Source organism: Oncorhynchus kisutch, linkage group LG21 (genome assembly GCF_002021735.2).
Source record: "Oncorhynchus kisutch isolate 150728-3 linkage group LG21, Okis_V2, whole genome shotgun sequence".
In the NCBI taxonomy this organism is placed as follows: domain Eukaryota; kingdom Metazoa; phylum Chordata; class Actinopteri; order Salmoniformes; family Salmonidae; genus Oncorhynchus; species Oncorhynchus kisutch.
Window position 1 is genome coordinate 7115102 of NC_034194.2, and position 15772 is coordinate 7130873.

The window sequence follows — 15772 nt, forward strand, 5'->3', positions numbered from 1 at the left end:
CTGACCATGTGCTGAAAACTCAGAAATGCATCAGAAATTGTCCTTATATTCAGCATATCAAAAGCATATCAAGATCCGAATATGGACCTCAGCCAAGACAACCTTCATATCTTGAATGTGCTGAGAAAACACAGATATGCGATTTATGCAGTGAGTATTTGTCAACATGAAGAGATTTAAAACAAATTGATGTCACATATCTCTGGATATTGAATAACTCCATATCCGGCCATAGTGTGTGTGATATGTGGAGTAATCCCAATATCATATATGTCTAAAAGACACCTCTGCATTCAGAATTTGTGTGGTCGTGCAATTCCACAAATATGGTGCATAGCCACAAAACTACACATTTGGATTGGAAATGGTCTGAATTCTCCAGAATATCAAAAGCGTTTAATGTAAAGATATCCCTTAATATGGACCTTTTTCGCCCAGTGTGTCATAAGTGCAAAATATTTGGTCATGTGGCAAATATATGCAGACGGGAATAGTATCAAAAGCCAGTGGAGGTTATGCGTACAGTGGCAAGAGAAAGTATGTGAACCCTTTGGAAATACCTGGATTTCTGCATAAATTGGTCATGAAATTTGGTCTGAACTTCATCTAGGTCACAACAATAGACATAGTCTGCTTAAACTAATAACACACAAACAATTATACGTTTTCATGTCTTAATTGAACACACCGTGTAAACATTCACAATGCAGGGTGGGAAAAGTATGTTAACCCTTGGATTTAACTCTTTGACCCTCTTTTGGCAGCAATAACCTCAACCAAACGTTTTCTGTAGTTACGGATCAGACCTGCACAATGGTCAGGAGGGATTTTGGACCATTCCTCTTTGCAAAACTGGTTTAGCTCAGCAATATTCTTGGGATGTCTGGTGTGAACCGCTCTTGAGGTCATGCCACAGCGTCTCAATCAGGTTGAGGTCAGAAGGCACATTTTCTTCTGTTTATGCCATTCTGTTGTTGATTTACTTCTGTGTTTTGGGTCGTTGTCCTGTTGCATCACCCAGCTTCTGTTGAGCTTCAATTTGTGGACAGATAGCTTAACATTCTCCTGCAAAATGTCTTGATACATTTTGGAATTCATTTTTCCATCGATGATAGGAAGATATCCAGGTCCTGAGGAAGCAAAGCAGCCCCAAACCATGATGCTCCCTCCACCATACTTTATAGTGTGGATGAGGTTGTCATGTTGGTGTGCTGTGCCTTTTTTTTCTTCACACATAGTCTTGTGTGTTCCTTCCAAACAACTCAACTGTAGTTTCATCTGGCCACAGAATATTTTGCCAGTAGCGCTGTGGAACATCCAGGTGCACTTGCAAACTTCAGACATGCAGCAATGTTTGTTATTTTGGACAGCAGTGGCTTCTTTCATGGTGTCCTCCCATGAACACCATTCTGTTTAGTGTTTTACGTATCGTAGACTCGTCAACAGAGATGTTAGCATGTTCCAGAGATTTCTGTAAGTCTTTAGCTGACACTCTAGGATTCTTTTTGACTTCATTGAGCATTCTGCACTGTGCTCTTGCAGTCATCTTTGCAGGATGGCCACTCCTATGGAGAATAGCAACAAGGTTGAACTTTCTGAATGTATAGACAATTTGTCTTACCATGGACTGATGAACATCAAGGCTTTTAGAGATACTTTTGTTAACCTTTCCAGCTTTATGCAAGTCAACCATTCTTAATCTTCGGACTTCTGAGATCTCTTTTGTTCGAGGCTTGGTTCACATCAGGCAATGCTTCTTGTGAATAGCAAACTTACATTTTGTGAGGGTTTTTTATAGGGCAAGGCAGCTCTAACCAACATCTCCAATCTCATCTCATTGATTGGGCTACAGGTTAGCTGACTCCTAACTCCAATTAGCTTTTGGAGAAGTCATTAGCCTAGGGGTTCACATAATTTTTCCAACCTACACTGTGAATGTTTAAATTATGTTTTCAATATAGACAAGAAAAACACAATGCTTTGTGTGCTATTAGTTGAAGCACACTATGTTTGTCAATGATTGTGACTTGAAGATGAGATCAAATTTGATGACCAATTTATGCAGAAATCCAGGTAATTCCAATTCTTTCCACTGTATGTTGCAATTGTGGTGGCAAATATGCACCCAAAATCCCGGATTGCCCTGTTGGTGAAGGATACAGAGGTGGCAAGAGTAATGGCTGGCCAGCAAGTCTCCTATCCGAAGGCGGTGAGAAGCGTCAAAGGACTGAGCTGCGTTGAAGATGCAATGGTAGTAGAGCCTGCACCAGTTTATGTTTCTCGGCAACCAATGGATCCTGATATAATGCATGTTAAAAAGGTGGACTCGTGGACTCGTTTATTGCAATTGTGGGAGTTCAGTTATCAGCCGGAGGATGACGACACAACAGCACCCTCCTCAGGGGAAAGGTACTCAGTGTAAAACCAATTAGTACACAGCTGGGACCACTAATTGCTTTGTCTCTTCCTCTATACAGGTGTGTCAGGAGAGGAGCTGGGGGAGGATTGGGAGTAGAGGACCTGTGAGGATGTCAGTTTTTTCCTACCTCTGAGAAAGCGTCTGTGACCGGGCACCTTGTCTCTCTGTTAACCTAGACAGGCTTTAGGCAGAGAGAAGTGTTCCTCCTGTTACCCTTATGGGTAGATGATTGTCTAAGACAGGAGTAGCCTTTGTTGTTTTGCTTTCCATTTCTGGCCATGGCCTTTAGGTCAATGGCTTAGTTTAGGTTTATTAGTTTTGTTACGCTGGTCTTTCAGCATTGGCTGTTCCCTGTACTGGAGTTACTTGTCGGGTGAAAGAAGATCCGTTTAGTAAACGATACAAAAGAAAAGGAACCACAACCACTGCCTCTGGTCTGTTCATGTTAGGGTGCTTTGGACAAGCTGATCCATTCACACAATGGTCATAAAATGCACAGCACAAACAGAAGAAATCTGAGAATGTTGCTATTATTGTAAGTGCAGTGCCACATTTTTTGGGACTCAATGATTTTTACAGCTGAGGCCTTGCAAGGAACCCTGTCGAAGAATGTTCCGTCCTCACAGGTACCTGCGCCTGTAGGGATGTGATTTGAATTGGACTGTGACTGAAGGATTCCTATTTTTGTATTTTGTATGTTGTTTTCCCCCCTTTTCCTGCAATAAATGTTTTTCTAGCTTTACCCTGTAAAGTAGGTGTCGGCAATACACCTTGTCGGTTGCAATCTTCCATAAAACCTCAAAGAAGAAGCCGGGTAGAAGTTTTTGAGTGGACGTGACATGGTGTAATATTCAAGATACAATGACCATTTTAACAGTTTGCTGTTACTGTGGATAAAGGAGCGGAAAGAGCATGGAGATGTGGAAATGGACAGAGTGGAAGAAGGAAAGGAGCTGAGTGTAGAGGGAAGCGGTGTGGTGAGGAAGATTCGTTTTTTTGATTTTTGTACTTGAAACCATACTCCGGTAGTTCAGAAATTTAACCTGACAAGTGTGACGATGAATTACCTGCGGTGGCAGGTGCAGTGAAGGTTGCCGTGTTTGGGCCTCACCCCAATGATGACAAGGATGATTCTAACCCAGTGGGAGTGAGAATTTTTTGGAGAGAATGGATCCTTGCCTTCTGGCTGATCCATATGTGGTGTCTGGATTGGTGTAGAAGCGGTTGGGGGCTGTTGAATCGGTGAAAGTAACTCAAAGTGGACTCAATACATTTTTGTTGTTTTTCATCTAGAGGGAGCAGGTGCTCCGCACCGCACACCTTGGGGGGGACCTGTGGCTTGCTTTGCTCTCCAGAGCAGGGCGCCATTGAAAGCAGTGATGACTGGCGTGGCGTTAAGTGTTGAGGAGGACTGAAATGGAAGATTCCCAGTGTCTGACGCCCGCCATTTGGTGTGATGGAGACCTGGTGGAGAGAGTTGGTGAAACAGAGAAGACACTCACTATCCTGTTGAGTTTTGATGCAGAGTCTTTACCCAACAGATTTAAGTCAGTTATCCCATGAGAGCTTTTGTCCCAAACCCATTACGGTGTTTAAGGTGTCAAACTTATGGCCATGTTGCAACAGTGTGTAGGAGGGAGATTCCTAGATGTGAGAAATGTGCATGAGGGCAAGAGACAAAGGAATGTGTAGTATTGGTGCGAAAACTGTAGGGGTACCCATGGTGTTGGAGATCAGGAGCATCTGGTGAGAGAAAGGCAGGTTGAAGTTGCCAGGATCAAAGTAGTACAGAAGGTGTTGTATGCTGAGGCAGTGAAGAGAGTAGTAGAGGAAGATGGGTCCAGGGTGAGGGATCCTAAGAGGCTCCCTGTGAGTAGGCTGCGTAAAGTTGGCTTCTTAGCGTTCATGGTTATCAACTCTACTGCAGAAATGGAATGTAAATAACAGAAAAAAAGGTGCTGTGGTGGCAGCTGCAGAGAAGTACTTGGGTGTAGGAGATGTAATTGCAGAAGAGTTACAAGGTGTGTTGAACGACAGTGTCCCATCCTCGTAGGCTGCTGGCCTAAAGTAGGATCAGATAGGGTCAAGTAGTGGAATAGTGGTGAGGTTTTAATTGGTGTAGGGTTAATTGGTAGAGCAAATTTTCTTTCCTTTTCCCCATCCTTCCCTTTTGTGTTAAAAAGTATAATGAGTTCACACGCCAGAACAGTATGTGGAAACACCGGGCTTGATAAATAGATGAATAGGGACCGGCCTCACACTTCAGTACAGTAGGTGGTGGTGTATGCACCTTTCATTTTGTTGCCATCCACCTGTACGAAAGTAAAGCGAAAGAAGAGCCTTTGAAAGCCTTTGTGCTAAACCCATCTAATACCTGACTCCAACGATCAACAGATCTAGTGCTCCAACATAATCAGAAGGTAAAGTGTGGTTAGTGCAGAAGTTAGCAGAGTATATAAACAAGTGAAAACTTAGCCTGGCTTCATTCACTATCTTAATTTAAAAATAATAATAATAATTAAAAAAAAAACATTTTATTAAACAGTGACATACAAAAGACAAGAGACAGAGGGATTACATAAAGAATAAATTACAAAGAGGACAAATAAAATAAAAAAAAATCCACATATCAAATCAAAAACAGCCATGGGGTGGCAGGTAGCCTAGTGGTTAGAGCATTGGGCCAGTAACCAAAAGGTTGCTAGATCAAATCCCTGAGCTGACAAGGTAAAAATCTGTCCATCTGCTCCTGAACAAGGCAGTTAACCCACTCTTCCTAGGCTGTCGTTGTAAATAAGAATTTGTTCATAATTCACTTGCCTAGTTAAATAAAGTGAAGAGACATTTAATTATAATTTTTCAAATCAGTTAAAAATATTAAAATTGTATTTTTCTTTATACATTTATTTGTGAATGAACATGTTCAATTGTAGAACCAATAATATGTCAAACTTAGATATTTCAATGGTTGTTTGCATCTTATTGCCAAGATATATCTTTACATCAGTCCAGAACACATCACTATGTAAACAATTTCAAAATAAGTGTTAGATCCAGTTTAGTTCAGATGCGATGCAGAAGGAAAAAACATGCTTGCTCTGAAGACATCGACATATATATCGTCCGCTAATACAGGACTAGTAAAGTCCCAGTGAACAACTTTTGTGAAGAAAAATGTACTAAGTGTATTTGTATTTCAGTGTTTACCAGCATTTGTAATTTGAGCCTGATAATTATCTGTACAAAACAGTTAATCTGAATAATAAAACATCTAGGTTTAAATACTTGCTTGATATGTTTTCCAGTTTATTGAAATACTTTGCAAATGCAACTTATTTCTATGTGAAAACTGAAATGGTCTATTCATTCCTTACACATTTTAGTAGATGCTCTTATCCAGAGCAACTTGCATTACTGTGTGCATACATTTTCAAACTTCTTTGTATTGGTCCCCCATGGGAATCAAACCCACAACCCTAGTGTTGTAAGCGCCATTCTCTACCAAATGAGCGACATCGTCACATCACAAACCACTTGATGTCTCAATGTACTCAATTACTGAATTGTCATTGTTTTTCTCCATGGTGATGGAAAGTCTAGAGGTACAAACCTAGATGACCATCCTATGTACAATACAGTCATTTACATTAAGTGGTTTGTAAGGATGGTGAATTAATACTGCACAAAAAGTGGTTGTTTTCCATCTTATTTGACCAAGAAAAATATTTAATTTGATGTGGATGTTTTGGGTCTTTGCCCATAACTTTGCACCTTTTGATGTAAATGTTTGAGGACAGGGTTTTGTTCTTTCTGGATTCCATTAGAATGATGATCGCAGAGAAAGGGACAGAGCAACAACTCTTACAATTCCAACTATTGAACCCAGCAAGATACTGTTCTTAATTATACAACTACCTTTTTTGCCAAAGCTGAGATGCTGAATTTTTTTTGTAACGATCTATAACGGTCTGCAAATACAGGACTGATAAAGGCCCAATCCACTACTTTTGTGCAAAACATCTTTTTTTTACGTTTGTATTTTTCAGGGGTTGCAGCAACACTCTCAGCACCCCTACTTACGTGGCTATGCCTGTTGGTGATAACATCTCTTTTTTATCTTATGTAGCTTGTTTTTCCATATGAAGTGGTACAATAGCCTAAGGTAGGGCAAGTGTATTTGGGAATGTCAATAGATGAAAGCCCCTCAGACTTAAAAGCACCATCCATTGAATCCCTCCGTAACCATGAGGAGAATTCATTTTTGATAGAATCAGTTACAGGATTACAAATACAATGGTGCTGTTTTACGGGCTCCTAACCAACTGTGCTATTTTGTGTGTTTTTCACATTGTAACTTATTTTGTACATAATGTTGCTGCTACAGTCTCTTATGACCGAAAAAAGCTTCTGGATATCAGTACAGCGATTACTCACCTCGAACTGGACAAATATTTTTTTCTTTAATGAGTCCAATGAGATGGATATACTGCTTCTCCGAGATCAAATCCCTGTTATTTGCGTGAAGAAAATTGGGCAGAGATTGGGTGCCTTTTAGAATTTGTCGGTGATTGGGTAACCCACCTCTACCATTTGCTCTATTGGCCAACCTGCAATCACTGGAAAATCAACTGGATGATCTCCGTTCGAGACTATTCTACCAACGGGACATTAATAACTGTAATATCACATGTTTCACTGAGTCGTGGCTGAACGACGTCACAGATAATATATATTTGGCTGGGTTTTCCATGCATCGGCAGGACAGAACAGCTACGTCTGGTAAGACGAGGAGTGGGGGTGTGGGTCTATTTGTCAATAACAGCTGGTGCACGATGTCTAATATTAAGGAAGTCTTGAGGTATTGCTCGCCTGTGGTAGAGTACCTCATGATAAACTGTACCAAGAGAGTTTTCATCTATAGCCATCTATTTACAAAGCAAACTGATGCTGGCACTAAGACCGCACTAATAGAGCTGTATAAAACCATAAGGAAACAAGAAAATGCTAATGCAGAAGCAGCGCTCCTAGTGGCCGGGGACATTAATGCAGGCAAACTTAAATCGGTTTTACCTAATTTCTACCAGCACTCTAGACCACCTTCACTCCACACACAGAGACTCATACAAAGCCCTCGTTCGCCCTCCATTTGGCAAATCTGACCATAATTCTATCCTCCTGAATCCTGCTTAAAAGCAAAACTAAAGCAGGAAGTACCAGGGACTTGCTCAATACGGAAGTGGTCAGATGACGTGAATGATACGCTACAGGACTGTTTTGCTAACACAAACTGGAATATGTTCCGGGATTCATCCAATGGCATTTAAACTTTATTTAACTAGGCAAGTCAGTTAAGAACAAATTATTATTTTCAATGATGGCCTACCGGGGAATAGTGGGTTAACTTCATTGTTCAGGGGCAGAACGGCAGATTTTTCTCTTGTCAGTTTAGGGATTCAATCCAGCAACCTTTCGGTTACTGGCCCAACGCTCTAACCACTAGGCTACCTGCTGCAGCATTGAGGAGTATACCACCTCAGTCACCGGCTTCATCAATAAGTGCACCGACGATATCGTCCCCACAGTGACCATACGTACATATCCCAACCAGAAGCCATGGAATACAGGCAACATCTGCACCGAGCTAAAGCCTAGAGCTGGAACGCTAATCCGGACGCTTATAAGGAATCCCGCTATGGCCTCAGACGAACCATCAAACAGGCAAAGCATCAATACAGGATTAAGATTGAATCCTACTACACCGGCTCTGACACTCGTTGGATGTTGCAGAGCTTACAAACTATTTCGGACCACAAAAGGCAAACCCAGCCGCAAGCTGCCCAGTGACACGAGCCTACCATACAAGTCAAATGCCTTTTATGCTCACTTTGAGGCAAGCAACACTGAAGCATGCATGAGAGCACCAGCTGTTCTGTACGACTGTGTGATCACACTCTCCGTAGCCGATATGAGCAAGACCTTTGAACAGGTTAGCATTCACAAGGGCGCGGGGCCAGACGGACTACCAGGACATGTACTCAGACCAACTGGCAAGTGTCTTCACTGACATTTTCAACCTCTCCCTGACCAAGTCTGCAATACCTACATGTTTCATGTAAACCATGCAAGAGCCACACCCGATGCTTTGGGGCTGTGCTTTGCCTCTTGAGTGTTCTGACTACTGAGAAATGGTTTACGATTTTTATCGTCACTAGAACTCACTACTGTCAATGTGGGTTGAAGAAGCTAGCTAGCTAACCAAGAACAACTGGAATGCCACACCCAGCTTTCAGGTGCCTTTAGCAGCACTGCAGTCAAGTAAATATACTCACAAATGGCTTCCTGATGTCTACAATAGGTGGACAAGAGGGCATTGAACCGATCATTGCTCTATTGACTACTATTACATACAAAACTAAAGACTATAGCTATTATTACCATCATGACACAAGGTGAGACCCAGATGCAGATGGTTGTAGTCACACAATGTTTATTAATCCAAAGGGGTAGGCAAGAGAATGGTCGTGGACAGGAAAAAGGTAAAAACGAGATCAGAGCCCAGGAGGTACAGAGTGGCAGACAGATTTGTGATGATTCTCATGCATGTTTCAGTGTTATTTGCCTCGAAGCAAGCATAGAAGTAGTTTAGCTCATCTGGTAGGCTCGTGTCACTAGGCAGCTCTTGGGTGTGCTTCACTTTGTAGTCTGTAATGGTTTGCAAGCCCTGCCACATCCGATGAGCGTCAGATGTCAGAGTCCCACTCCCCTGAAAAGCGGCAGCTCTAGCCTTTAGCTCAGTGCGGATAATGCCTGTGGGGGGGGTGTCATCGATGCAGGTCAAATCAAATCAAATCAAATGTTATTTGTCACATACACATGGTTAGCAGATGTTAATGCGAGTGTAGCGAAATGCTTGTGCTTCTAGTTCCGACAATGCAGTAATAACCAACAAGTAATCTAGCTAACAATTCCAAAACTACTACCTTATAGACACAAGTGTAAGGGGATAAAGAATATGTACATAAAGATATATGAATGAGTGATGGTACAGAGCGGCATAGACAAGATACAGTAGATGGTATTGAGTGCAGTATATACATATGAGATGAGTATGTAAACAAAGTGGCATAGTTAAAGTGGCTAGTGATACATGTAAAACATAAAGATGCAGTAGATGATATAGAGTACAGTATATACGTATACATATGAGAGGAATAATGTAGGGTATGTAAACATTATATTAGGTAGCATTGTTTAAAGTGGCTAGTGATATATTTTACATCATTTCCCATCAATTCCCATTATTAAAGTGGCTGGAGTTTAGTCAGTGTGTTGGTAGCAGCCACTCAATGTTAGTGGTGGCTGTTTAACAGTCTGATGGCCTTGAGATAGAAGCCGTTTTTCAGTCTCTCGGTCCCAGCTTTGATGAGAGACGCAAACTCGGTCTCAACCTTTAAGTCTTTACTGAAGACTCATCTCTTCAGTGGGTCATATGATTGAGTGTAGTCTGGCCCAGGAGTGGGAAGGTGAACGGAAAGGCTCTGGAGAAACGAACCGCCCTTGCTGTCTCTGCCTGGCCGGTTCCCCTCTTTCCACTGGGATTCTCTGCCTCTAACCCTATTACAAGGGTTGAGTCACTGGCTTACTGGGGCCCTCTCATGCCGTCCCTGGAAGGGGTGCGTCACCTGAGTGGGTTGATTCACTGATGTGGTCATCCTGTCTGGGTTGGCGCCCCCCCTTGGGTTGTGCCATGGCGGAGATCTTTGTGGGCTATACTCGGCCCTGTCTCAGGATGGTAAGTTGGTGGTTGAAGATATCCCTCTAGTGGTGTGGGGGCTGTGCTTTGGCAAAGTAGGTGGGGTTATATCCTTCCTGTTTGGCCCTGTCCGGGGGTGTCCTCGGATGGGTCCACAGTGTCTCCTGACCCCTCCTGTCTCAGCCTCCAGTATTTATGCTGCAGTAGTTTATGTGTCAGGGGGCTAGGGTCAGTTTGTTATATCTGGAGTACTTCTCCTGCCCTGTTCGGTGTCCTATGTGAATCTAAGTGTGCGTTCTCTAATTCTCTCCTTCTCTCTCTCGGAGGACCTGAGCCCTAGGACCATGACCCAGGATTACCTGACATGATGACTCCTTGCTGTCCCCAGTCCACCTGGCCGTGCTGCTGCTCCAGTTTCAACTGTCTGCCTTCTTATTATTCGAAAATGCTGATCATTTATGAACATTTGAACATCTTGGCCATGTTCTGTTTTAATCTCCACCCGGCACAGCCAGAAGAGGACTGGCCACCCCACATAGCCTGGTTCCTCTCTAGGTCTCTTCCTAGGTTTTGGCCTTTCTAGGGAGTTTTTCCTAGCCACCGTGCTTCTACACCTGTATTGCTTGCTGTTTGGGGTTTTAGGCTGGGTTTCTGCACAGCACTTTGAGATATCAGCTGATGTACGAAGGGCTATATAAATACATTTGATTTGATTTGATACACCTGTACTGACCTCGCCTTGTGGATGATAGCGGGGTGAACAGGCAGTGGCTCGGGTGGTTGTTGTCCTTGATGATCTTTATGGCCTTCCTGTGACATCGGGTGGTGTAGGTGTCCTGGAGGGCAGGTAGTTTGCCCCCGGTGATGCGTTGTGCAGACCTCACTACCCTCTGGAGAGCCTTACGGTTGTGGGCGGAGCAGTTGCCGTACCAGGTGGTGATACAGCCCGACAGGATGCTCTCAATTGTGCATCTGTAGATGTTTGTGAGTGCTTTTGGTGACAAGCCTAATTTCTTCAGCCTCCTGAGGTTGAAGAGGCGCTGCTGTGCCTTCTTCACGATGCTGTCTGTGTGGGTGGACCAATTCAGTTTGTCTGTGATGTGTACGCCGAGGAACTTAAAACCTACTACCCTCTCCACTACTGTTCCATCGATGTGGATAGGGGGGTGTTCCCTCTGCTGTTTCCCGAAGTCCATAATCATCTCCTTAGTTTTGTTGATGTTGAGTGTGAGGTTATTTTCCTGACACCACACTCCGAGGGCCCTCACTTCCTCCCTGTAGGCCGTCTCGTCGTTGTTGGTAATCAAGCCTACCACTGTTGTGTCGTCCGCAAACTTGATGATTGAGTTGGAGGCGTGCGTGGCCACGCAGTCGTGGGTGAACAGGGAGTACAGGAGAGGGCTCAGAACGCACCCTTGTGGGGCCCCAGTGTTGAGGATCAGCGGGGTGGAGATGTTGTTGTCTACCCTCACCACCTGGGGATGGCCCGTCAGGAAGTCCAGTACCCAGTTGCACAGGGCGGGGTCGAGACCCAGGGTCTCGAGCTTGATGACGAGCTTGGAGGGCACTATGGTGTTAAATGCCGAGCTGTAGTCGATGAACAGCATTCTCACATAGGTATTCCTCTTGTCCAGATGGGTTAGGGCAGTGTGCAGTGTGGTTGAGATTGCATCGTCTGTGGACCTATTTGGGCGGTAAGCAAATTGGAGTGGGTCTAGGGTGTCAGGTAGGGTGGAGGTGATATGGTCCTTGACTAGTCTCTCAAAGCACTTCATGATGACGGAAGTGAGTGCTACGGGGCGGTAGTCGTTTAGCTCAGTTACCTTAGCTTTCTTGGGAACAGGAACAATGGTGGCCCTCTTGAAGCATGTGGGAACAACAGACTGGGATAGGGATTGATTGAATATGTCCGTAAACACACCAGCCAGCTGGTCTGCGCATGCTCTGAGGGCACGGCTGGGGATGCCGTCTGGGCCTGCAGCCCAGAGTTTTAAGTTCCTCGGCGTACACATCACAGACAAACTGATTTGGTCCACCCACACAGACAGCATCGTGAAGAAGGCGCAGCAGCGCCTCTTCAACCTCAGGAGGCTGAAGAAATTGGGCTTGTCACCAAAAGCACTCACAAACTTCTACAGATGCACAATCGAGAGCATCCTGATGGGCTGTATCACCGCCTGGTACGGCAACTGCTCCGCCCACAACCGTAAGGCTCTCCAGAGGGTAGTGAGGTCTGCACAACGCATCACCGGGGGCAAACTACCTGCCCTCCAGGACACCTACACCACCCGATGTCACAGGAAGGCCATAAAGATCATCAAGGACAGCAACCACCTGAGCCACTGCCTGTTCACCCCGCTATCATCCAGAAGGCGAGTTCAGTACAGGTGCATCAAAGCTGGGACTGAGAGACTGAAAAACAGCTTCTATCTCAAGGCCATCAGACTGTTAAACAGCCACCACTAACATTGAGTGGCTGCTGCCAACACACTGACTCAACTCCAGCCACTTTAATAATGGGAATTGATGGGAATTTATGTAAAATATATCCCTAACCACTTTAAACAATGCTACCTAATATAATGTTTACATACCCTACATTATTCATCTCATATGTATACGTATATACTGTACTCTATATCATCTACTGCATCCTTATGTAATACATGTATCACTAGCCACTTTAAATATGCCACTTTGTTTACATACTCATCTCATATGTATATACTGCACTCAATACCATCTACTGTATCTTGCCTATGCCGCTCTGTACCATCACTCATTCATATATCTTTATGTACATATTCTTTATCCCCTTACACTTGTGTCTATAAGGTAGTAGTTTTGGAATTGTTAGCTAGATTACTTGTTGGTTATTACTGCATTGTCGGAACTAGAAGCACAAGCATTTCGCTACACTCACACTAACATCTGCTAACCATGTGTATGTGACAAATAAAATGTGATTTGATTTGATTTGAATTCATCATTCCAGCGTGGTGATCGTCACCTCCACATTGAAATTTGTCCCTTTAAATGTTAGGACAGTAGTCTTAACATTTCTGGAACTAAACGTTAAATATGTTAAGTTGTAGTTGAAATTAGCCCTTTTACACATATGGACACCAGTCCTCACGTCATCGGGAACTGAGTTTGACTTCCGTCAATGAGCTTTTGTACTGGGGTAGAGAAGGGCGTGTTTCATAGTTCTCAACCAATGTCTGTTCACTTGGGCGTGGCCACTGAGTGGGCCTATGTTTTACTATGAAACAATTATCTTATTTAGGAGGCTAAAATTACATTACATTTTAATTACAAATAGTTTTAAATTTAAACATTTAAATTAGAACAATTCCATGTGAATCTGATAACTAGAATGTGTAGACTTTCCAAGATACAATTTATGTCATCCTATCATCAGATATAATGTCCCAGACAACAACTGATCTGACATCACATTCTTGAAGTACCAACGGACACTTTTAACTGGTTGAGAAAGGGAAATATTGTTCCATTCCCCTAACATTTGATGGTACCATACTTTCTCGGTGGTAACACAGGTAAGGGGATAAGGGGGAAAGGTATTCATGGGGGGGCCATAAACCTCACCCAACAGGGTAACGTCTTGAGAGTATTAACATAATATTCTGATTTTGCTTTTTTATCTAGTTTTATGCATAGATTTCTCAACAGCCTAAAAGACTGCCAGTCTGGGCCCATTGTGTATGACTTCAGATAGCTCTGGACTGAACCAAGGGCAAGACCAATTTTTAATTCACAGTTTTTTAAAGGGAGCATGTTTATCTACAATACAATTGAAAACATTTGTGAAATGGTTCAGAGCCAACTCTGGGTCAGGTATAGTTGCAATACAATCAAAGTCACATTAATAAAGGTCACAAAAAAGGCCTGTTCATTGACATTTTTTTAATTCCTCTTGTTGATTAAAACAAGGTTTGGATTGAGACGTCTGTTTTTCCCTGACACATACAATAGGACAGTGGTCACTAATATCCAAAGCAAATACCCCACTCCCAGCATATTTCTATGGAGTATTTGTAAATATGAGGTCAATCAAAGTCGATTTCGTAGGGTCCTTTAAGTTTGGACGAGTGGGCTTTGTGATCAGCTGGGTCAAATTTAGATTAGTACAAAAATCATTTAAACAGTCAGCATCCTGCGTTCCCTATGCAAGATTAAAATCTCAAGTGATAAAAATGGCAATTAAATCAATGAGTTTGTTTAGTACACACTTCTTGGCGGAGGGTGGATGACAGATTCCTATAACTGTTATTTTTGAGTTTGAACCCAACTGAAGACTTAAAGCCAACAATTAAAATGGTTTAGGATTGGAGGTAGCCTTTAACAGAGACACAGGAAGAATATTCCTTGTGTAAATAGCAACACCACCACCTTTGCCTTTCCTATCCACCCTAAACACATTGTAACCATCCATAGAAACATCATCGCCCAGGGTTTTATCATTTAACCATGTCTCAAAATCAATAAAAATATCAGTGTCTGCCTGAGAGAACCAGATCTTGACATGATCTATTTTAGGTAACAAACTACAAATATTAAGATGTAAAAATGTCAAACTATTTCCGCATTTAAAATCATACTGAGTTTCAATACAAGTCAGATTACTTTGAGATTTCAGCACAGCATGAGACTCAAAGATTGGATTATACCTATTAGGGAAATAAAACAAAGTAGGAATAACAATTACATTTATCCAGTTAGCACCATTTGGCATGTCACCACTTTCAGATACAACATGTGGAACTCTCATAGAAACCAAAGAGGAGATGGTAAAAACTGACTTACATGTAATGCTAATATTGTCATCGCATCAATTTAGTTGACCAACAACCTATCCAATGTTTGATGACAACAGCCGGGAGCCATTTTCACCCAGGTGAATTCAGTCTTCCACAAAGTAGCCAGGCCTATTCCAGAAGGAGTCAAAATTGTCGACGTAGGACATGCCCAAGTCCTTGGTCAGACGCATTAACCACTGGTGAAGAGACCAAAGTGAGTGATATAGGGGAACCGGTTAATAATTACATTGGTAGAAGCTTTTATAGTTTACAGATTTTTACAGATGGCTCCAAGGACCCAGATAGTGGTCATACAGGAGCAGGCATTTACATTACACAAGTTGATGTGGAGTTATGCTGAAGACTAACAGATGAACTGTCAGTATACTCTGTTGAACTGTTGGCGATAGTAGTAGCTGCCCTCCAGGACATTTAACCTATCAGAATTGTAGTATGCTCAGATTCTGTATTGAATAGTTTGTCATCTGCTGCCTGTGACTGGAACGAATTGCAAAAATCGCTGAAGTTGGAGACTTTTATCTCCCTTACCAACTTTAAACATCTGCTATCTGAGCAGCTAACCAATCGCTGCAGCTGTACATAGTCCATCGGTAAATTGCCAACCCAATTTACCTACCTCATCCCCATACTGTTTTTATTTATTTACTTTTCTGCTCTTTTGCACACCAGTATCTCTACCTGCACATGACCATCTGATCATTTATCACTCCAGTGTTAATCTGCTAGATTGTAATTATTTGCCTACCTCCTCATTCCTTT